This window comes from Arachis ipaensis, chromosome B5 (assembly GCF_059453495.1).
Source record: "Arachis ipaensis isolate K30076 ecotype BB chromosome B5, ASM5945349v1, whole genome shotgun sequence".
Classification (NCBI taxonomy): Eukaryota; Viridiplantae; Streptophyta; class Magnoliopsida; order Fabales; family Fabaceae; genus Arachis; species Arachis ipaensis.
This window is the reverse complement of record NC_142440.1, coordinates 142088337-142096548: the sequence shown is the minus strand read 5'-3', so window position 1 is coordinate 142096548 and position 8212 is coordinate 142088337. Positions and strand designations below refer to the sequence as shown.

General features: G+C 39.1%; 1 non-coding gene across 1 annotated transcript; it reads left to right on the top strand.

The window, feature by feature from the left end:
* Window positions 1-2243: 2243 nt before the first annotated feature.
* LOC148566030 (small nucleolar RNA R71) lies at window positions 2244-2351 on the top strand. Its single transcript, XR_015884257.1, has one exon. It is a non-coding gene; the product is annotated as a small nucleolar RNA R71 (small nucleolar RNA).
* Window positions 2352-8212: the final 5861 nt, after the last annotated feature.

Below are 8212 nucleotides of genomic sequence, written 5' to 3'. Positions count from 1 at the left end.
TTGAGGTGATTGGTGAGGGGTTTTTAAGGAAGAGTGTTTGTGGGGTTGTGTGAAAGAGAGTGGTGAGAAGGAGTGAGTGGAGGTAGGTGGGGATCCTGTGGGGTCCACAGATCCTGAGGTGTCAAGGCATTTACATCCCTGCATCCATTAGGCATGTAAAAATGCCTTTGTACCCAACTCTGGGCGTTCAGCGCCAGGTTGGTGGCCATTTTGGGCGTTCAACGCCCATTTGTGTGCCATTTCTGGCATTGAACGCCAGAACCATGCCTGTTCTGGCGTTCAGCGCCCAGAAGCTACCCATTTTGGGCGTTCAGCGCCAGAACCATGCTCTGTTCTGGCGCTGAACGCCAGACAGATGCTCCTCCAGGGTGTAATTTTTCTTCTGCTGTTTTTGATTCCGTTTTCAATTTTTTTTTTATTTATTTTGTGACTCCACATGATCATGAACCTAAGAAAACATGAAAAACAATAAAAATAAGAATTAGATAAACATTGGGTTGCCTCCCAACAAGCGCTTCTTTAATGTCAATAGCTTGACAGTGGGCTCTCATGGAGCCTCACAGATGTGCAGAGCTTTGTTGAGACTCTCTAACACCAAACTTAGAGTTTGGATATGGGAGTTCAACACCAAACTTAGAGTTTGGTTGTGGCCTCCCAACACCAAACTTAGAGTTTGACTGTGGGGGCTCTGGTTGACTCTGCTTGGAGAGAAGCTTTTTCTGCTTCCTCTCCATGGTTGCAGAGGGAGATCCTTGAGTTTTGAACACAAGGGAGTCCTCATTCCATTGAAGGACTATTTCACCTCTGTCAACATCAATCACAGCTCTTGTTGTGGCTAGGAAAGGTCTTCCCAGGATGATGGATTCATCCTCTTCCTTTCCAGTATCCAGGACTATGAAATCAGCAGGGATGTAAAGGCCTTCAACCTTTACTAATACATCTTCTACTTGTCCATAAGCCTGTTTTCTTGAGCTGTCTGCCATCTCTAGTGAGATTTTAGCAGCTTGTACCCCATAGATTCCCAGTTTCTCTATTACAGAGAGGGGCATGAGGTTTATCCCTGAACCAAGGTCACACAAAGCCTTAAAGATCATGGTACCTATGGTACAAGGGATTATGAACTTTCCAGGATCCTGTCTCTTCTGAGGCAATGTCAGTTGATCCAGATCACTTAGTTCATTGATGAACAAGGGAGGTTCAACTTCCCTAGCATCAATGCCAAATAATTTGGCATTCAGCTTCATGATTGCACCAAGAAACTTGGCAGTTTGCTCTTCAGTAACATCCTCATTCTCTTCAGAAGAGGAATACTCATCAGAGCTCATGAAGGGCATAAGGAGGGTTAATGGAATCTCTATGGTCTCTAGATGAGTCTCAGATTCCTTTGGTTCCTCAGAGGGAAGCTCCTTATTGATCACTGGACGTCCCAGGAGGTCTTCCTCCTTGGGATTCATGTCCTCTCCTCTCCTCACAGGTTCGGCCATGGCGCTTATGTCAATGGCCTTGCACTCTCCTTTTGGGTTCTCTTCTGTATTGCTTGGGAGAGTACTAGGAGGGATTTCAGTGATCCTTTTACTCAGCTGGCCCACTTGTGCTTCCAGATTTCTAATGGAAGACCTTGTTTCATTCATGAAACTTACAGTGGCCTTAGATAGATCAGAGACTAGATTTGCTAAATTAGAAGCATTTTGTTCAGAGTTCTCTGTCTGTTGCTGAGTTGATGATGGAAAAGGTTTGCTATTGCTAAACCTATTTCTTCCACCATTATTAAAGCCTTGTTGGGGCTTTTGATCCTTCCATGAGAAATTTGGATGATTTCTCCATGTTGAGTTATAGGTGCTTCCATAAGGTTCACCTAAGTAATTTACCTCTGCTATTGCAGGGTTCTCAGGATCATACGCTTCTTCTTCAGAAGATGCCTCTTGAGTACTGTTGGATGCAGCTTGCATTCCATTCAAACTCTGAGAAATCATATTGACTTGCTGAGTCAATATTTTATTCTGAGCCAATATGGCATTCAGAGTATCAACTTCAAGAACTCCCTTCTTCATAGGCGTCCCATTGCTCACAGGATTCCTTTCAGAAGTGTACATGAACTGGTTATTAGCAACCATGTCAATGAGTTCTTGAGCTTCTGCAGGCGTTTTCTTTAGGTGAATGGATCCACCTGCAGAAGTGTCCTGTGACATCTTTGATAGCTCAAATAAACCATCATAGAATATATCCAGGATGGTCCATTCTGAAAGCATGTCAGAAGGACACTTTTTGGTCAACTGTTTGTATCTTTCCCAAGCTTCATAGAGGGATTCACCTTCTTTCTGTCTGAAGGTTTGAACATCAGCTCTAAGCTTGCTCAGCTTTTGAGGAGGAAAGTACTTGGCTAAGAAAGCCGTGACCAGCTTATCCCAAGAGTTCAGGCTATCTTTAGGTTGAGAATCCAACCATAATCTAGCTCTGTCTCTTACAGCAAAAGGGAAAAGCATGAGCCTGTAGACTTCAGGATCTACTCCATTAGTCTTAACAGTATCACATATCTGCAAGAATTCAGTTAAGAACTGAAAAGGATCTTCAGATGGAAGTCCATGAAACTTGCAGTTCTGCTGCATCAGAGAAACTAATTGAGGTTTCAGCTCAAATTTGTTTGCTCCAATGGCAGGAATGGAGATGCTTCTTCCATGTAAATTGGAATTAGGTGCAGTAAAGTCACCAAGCATCTTCCTTACATTATTATTATTTTCGGCTGCCATCTCTTCTGCCTGTTCGAAAATTTCTGAAAGGTTATCTCTGGATTGTTGTATTTTAGCTTCTCTTAATTTTCTCTTCAGAGTTCTTTCAGGTTCTGGATCTGCTTCCACAAGAATGTTCTTATCCTTGCTCCTGCTCATATGACAAAGAAGAAGGCACAGAAAAATAATAATAATAATGGAGATCCTTTATACCACAGTATAGGGATTCCTGTGTGAGTGGAAGAAGAGGGGGAGACAAAGAATGTAATATAATGGAAGAAACACAACTGTGAGGATGGAAGAGAGGTGAGATGAGATGTTAGGATATGAATGAATAAATAGAATGAGATGGGGGAGGGATAATTTTTGAAAATTATTTTGAAAAAGAGTTAGTGATTTTCGAAAATGGTTTTTGAAAAATGTTAGTAATTTTCGAAAATTTTTGAAATCAAAAATAGAAAATAAAAATAATTAGTTAATTAAAAAGAAATTTTTGAAAAAGAGGGAAGATATTTTCGAAAATGAGAGAGAGAGAGTTAGTTAGGTGGTTTTGAAAAAGTTAAGAAACAAACAAAAAGTTAGTTAGTTAGTTGAAACAAATTTTGAAAAGATAGGAAGTTAGGAAGTTAGAGAAGATATTTTGAAAAGATATTTTTGAAAAAGATAAGATAAAAAGATATTTTAGAAAAGATATGATAAAATTAGTTTTGAAAAAGATTTGATTTTTAAAAAAATTTTGAAAAAGATAAGATTTTCAAATTGAAAATTTGATTTGACTCATGAGAAACAACTTGATTTTAAAAACTTTTGAAAAAGTCAACTCAATTTTCGAATTTGATGAGAGAAAAAGGGAAAGATATTTTTTTGATTTTTGAATTTTTTATGAAAAACATGAAAAATATGCAATGCATGAAATTTTTAGATCAAAACATGTGATGCATGCAAGAATGCTATGAATGTCAAGATGAACACCAAGAACACTATGAATGTCAAGATGAACATCATAGACACAATTTTGAAAAATTTTTAATGCAAAGAAAACATGCAAGACACCAAACTTAGAATTCTTTAATGCTTAAGCACTAAGAATTCAAGAATGCATATGATAAACATGAAAAGACACAAAACAAAAAATCATCAAGATCAAACTAGAAGACTTACCAAGAACAACTTGAAGATCATGAAGAACACTATGAATGCATGAAATTTTCGAAAAAATGCAAGATGCATATGCAATTGACACCAAACTTATAACATGACTCAAGACTCAAACAAGAAACATAAAGATATTTTTTATTTTTATGATTTTCTAATTTTTTTTGGATTTTTTTTTTCGAAAATTAATTGAAAAGGGAAAATAAGGATTCCAAAATTTTTAATATGAATTCCAGGAATCTTGCATTCTTAGTCTAAAGCTTCAGTCCAGGAATTAGACATGGCTCACTAGCCAGCCAAGCTTCCAAAGAAAGCTCCAGTCCAAAACACTAGACATGGCCAATGGCCAGCCAAGCTTCAGCATTTATGGATACTTTTCAAGTATAGAACAACTAAGTGTGTGAGAATCTCTTCTTTTGTGATGGTAAGTTGAAACCCCAGTCCAAAAGATTAGACATGGCTTACAGCCAGCCAGGATTCAACAAATCATCATGAAACACTAGAATTCATTCTTAAAAATTTTGAATAAAATTTTTTGAAAACATTTTTTTTTTTCGAAAACAATTGAGAAAATTTTAGAAATATTTTTGAAAAACTTTTGAAAATAAAATAAAAAGAAAATTACCTAATCTGAGCAACAAGATGAACCGTCAGTTGTCCAAACTCGAACGATCCCCGGCAACGGCGCCAAAAACTTGGTGTTGTTGCCGGATCAAAACTTGGAACTGGGCACTGTTGTTGCTGGACCAAAAGAGAATTTGGCACTGATGTTACCGGACCAAAAGCTTGCCGAAAACTCGAACAATCCCCGGCAACGGCGCCAAAAACTTGGTGCACGAAATTGTGATGTCCAGGCTCGAACAATCCCTGGTAATGGCTCCAAAGCTTGGTGCTTTGATCTTAATTCATAATTGTCACAACTTCGATACAACTAACCAGCAAGTGCACTGGGTCGTCCAAGTAATACCTTACGTGAGTAAGGGTCGAATCCCACGGAGATTGTTGGTATGAAGCAAGCTATGGTCACCTTGTAAATCTCAGTCAGGCAGATATAAAGTGATAATGGTGTTTTCGAATTTAATATAATAAAATAGGGGTAGAGATACTTATGTAAATCATTGGTAGGAATTTCAGATAAGCGAATGGAGACGCTTTTCGTTCCTCTGAACCTCTGCTTTCCTGCTATCTTCATCCAATCAGTCTTACTCCTTTCCATGGCTGGCTGTATGCAAGGGCATCACCGTTGTCAGTGGCTACATCCCCTCCTCTCAGTGAATAATATGCTCACACACCCTGTCACGGCACGGCTATTCATCTGTCGATTCTCGATCATGCTGGAATAGGATTCACCCTCCTTTTGCGTCTGTCACTAACGCCCAGCACTCGCGAGTTTGAAGCTCGTCACAGTCATTCAATCACAGAATCCTACTCAGAATACCACAGACAAGGTTTAGACCTTCCGGATTCTCTTGAATGCCGCTATCATTCTAGCTTACGCCACGAAGATTCTGGTTAGGAGATCTAAGAGATATTCATTCTAGCTTAATTCATGTAGAACAGAAGTGTTTGTCAGGCACGCGTTCATAAGGGAGAAGGATGATGAGTGTCACACATAATCATCACCTTCATCACGTTCTTGGGTGCGAATGGATATTTTAGAAGCGAAATAAGAAGAATTGAATAGAAAACAGTAGTACTTTGCATTAATCTTTGAAGAACAGCAGAGCTCCACACCTTAATCTATGGAGTGTAGAAACTCTACCGTTGAAAATACATAAGTGAAGGTCCAGGCATGGCCGAGATGGTCAGCCCCCTAAAACGTGATCAAAGGATCATAAGGTAATCCAAAGATGGTCTAAAAGACGCCTAATACACTAGTAAGAGGTCCTATTTATAATAGACTAGTCACTAGGGTTTACATGAGTAAGTAATTGATGAATAAATCCACTTTCGGGGCCCACTTGGTGTGTGTTTGGGCTGAGCCTGAGTGTTGTACGTGCAGAGGCCATTTGTGGAGTTGAACGCCAGTTTCTGTGCCAGTTTGGGCGTTCAACTCTGGTTTTGGATCCTTTTCTGGCGCTGGACGCTAGATTTGGGCAGAAGGCTGGCGTTGAACGCCAGTTTACGTCGTCAATTCTTGGCCAAAGTATGAACTATTATATATTTCTGGAAAGCCCTGGATGTCTACTTTCCAACGCAATTGGAAGCGCGTCATTTCGAGTTCTGTAGCTCCAGAAAATCCACTTTGAGTGCAGGGAGGTCAGAATCCAACAGCATCAGCAGTCCTTCTTCAACCTCTGAATCTGATTTCTGCTCAAGTCCCTCAATTTCAGCCAGAAAATACCTGAAATCACAGAAAAACACACAAACTTATAGTAAAGTCCAGAAATGTGAATTTATCATAAAAACTAATGAAAACATCCCTAAAAGTAGCTAGATTCTACTAAAAACATACTAAAAGCAATGCCAAAAAGCGTATAAATTATCCGCTCATCAGGTTTGTTCTAAGTAATTTGTACCCATAGCATCAAGGTTGTTGATTATGATTGAGAATCTCTCAAACACTTCATCAATGCTTTCTCCATCCTTCGTATTAAACATCTCGTACTCTTTTCGCAGCATATCAATCCTCGTTTCTTTGACCTGTTTAGTGCCTTCGTGTGTAACCTGGAGTTTCTCCCAGATTTCTTTGGCTGTCTTGCATCTAGACACCTTTCTTCTTATCGTCTTCATTCCATTCAGCTTCTTCTTTTGGAGTCACCACTCCATCAGCACTTGTTTTTGTTGAAATCTTGGGACCGCTTACAATAATCTTCTAAATGTTGTAGCCAATGGATTGGATGAAGATCCTCATCCTCTCTTTCCAGTAGGCATAGTTCTTCTCGTTGAAGAAAGGGGGCCGGTTGTTTGACTATCATTCAGTGAGGGTGTAGGCAACTGTGGTTGTGCCCAAGTTGTTCGCCATTGGATCTTTGCTCCAAGCGGTGAAGCATGATTCTTGAGACCTTAGCTCCTGATACCAATTGAAGGTTGTAGAAGGCTTAGAGAATGGGGTTGAATCTATGACATTCTTTTATGTTACTGAATTAACACTTTTAAGACAGACTTTCAATCTGAATCTGTTTGAACTTAGCAATGAAAAATTTATGAGACAATTTCATTTTGTCTCATGAATATCAGAAAATAGAACAGAGCAGAGAAGGAAGAAGCTAACACCACCATGTATCCTGGTTCGGTTGCCTTGTGCAATACAACCTACATTCAGTCTCCACCACAATAGTGGTGGAATTTCCACTATAGTCAAAGTATTACATACACCAATTCACAGGATTGACACAATCCTTTCACACTCAAGTTCTAACCTAACTTGACTTGGCTATGCTAATACCTAACTCTTCACTCTTAGTGCTAACCCAACTAAGAAATGGATACCTCACTGGTACAAGATACAAGACACTTAATCATCCTAAAGAAATCTGAAATAACTCTAGGCTTTTCACTCATGTGTATCTCTCTGCCTTTTTCCACTCTTAGGCTCTTTCAATGACTCTCTCATTCAGTCTTTTACCTCAACAAATTACAGAAAGATAAGCATTGAAAAGAAAAATACAATCTGTAAAACATGAAGGAGATTGATGCTTCAACAGCCTCTTTGCTATGTGATAAACCAGATTTGCTAGCCTCTGATTCAGTTCTTCATTCTAGCGGAATGCTCCTTTGACTAGGAAGCACTGTCCAAATGGATGAACTTCTTCAGAGAGCTCTTCTCAGAACATACACCTCTAGAACACTGGTTATCTCTCCTTGGCTTCTGAAGGATGAAAATTCTTCTTTTGTATCTCCTTGCATGTTGCTGAATTGCTCTTTCCTAGGTCAACTTCTTGAGCTGTGTGCTTTACCATCCTATCCTTTCACATTCTTCTATTTACCTCTAAAAATGGAATGCTAGAACAGACCTTTTTTTGCTTGACCGAAAGCCTTAGATCAGCAAAGATACAAGTTTCAAAGGTAAACTTGAATCTGATCCATTGAGCAAGTGATTTGTCCTCAAGAAACAATTTTTAGCCTTTGATTCACAGCAGTGATTATCAGAGAACACTTTTCCCATTTATCCAAAAATGGTAAAGTAGAAGATTTGAGATGAAGTGAAGAAAGTAAGTTGCATGCAAATAGAAATAAATCACCTTTTAATTTCTGACTTAGTTTAATATGGATTTATGTGGGTGATTAGACATTTGCTTTCTGAATAAGCTTTCTCTTTCTTTCTTCTCTGTTGAAATGAGTAGGAAGGACGATCTCTCTTTCTTGCGTTTTGTTGCTGACCGAAGCAA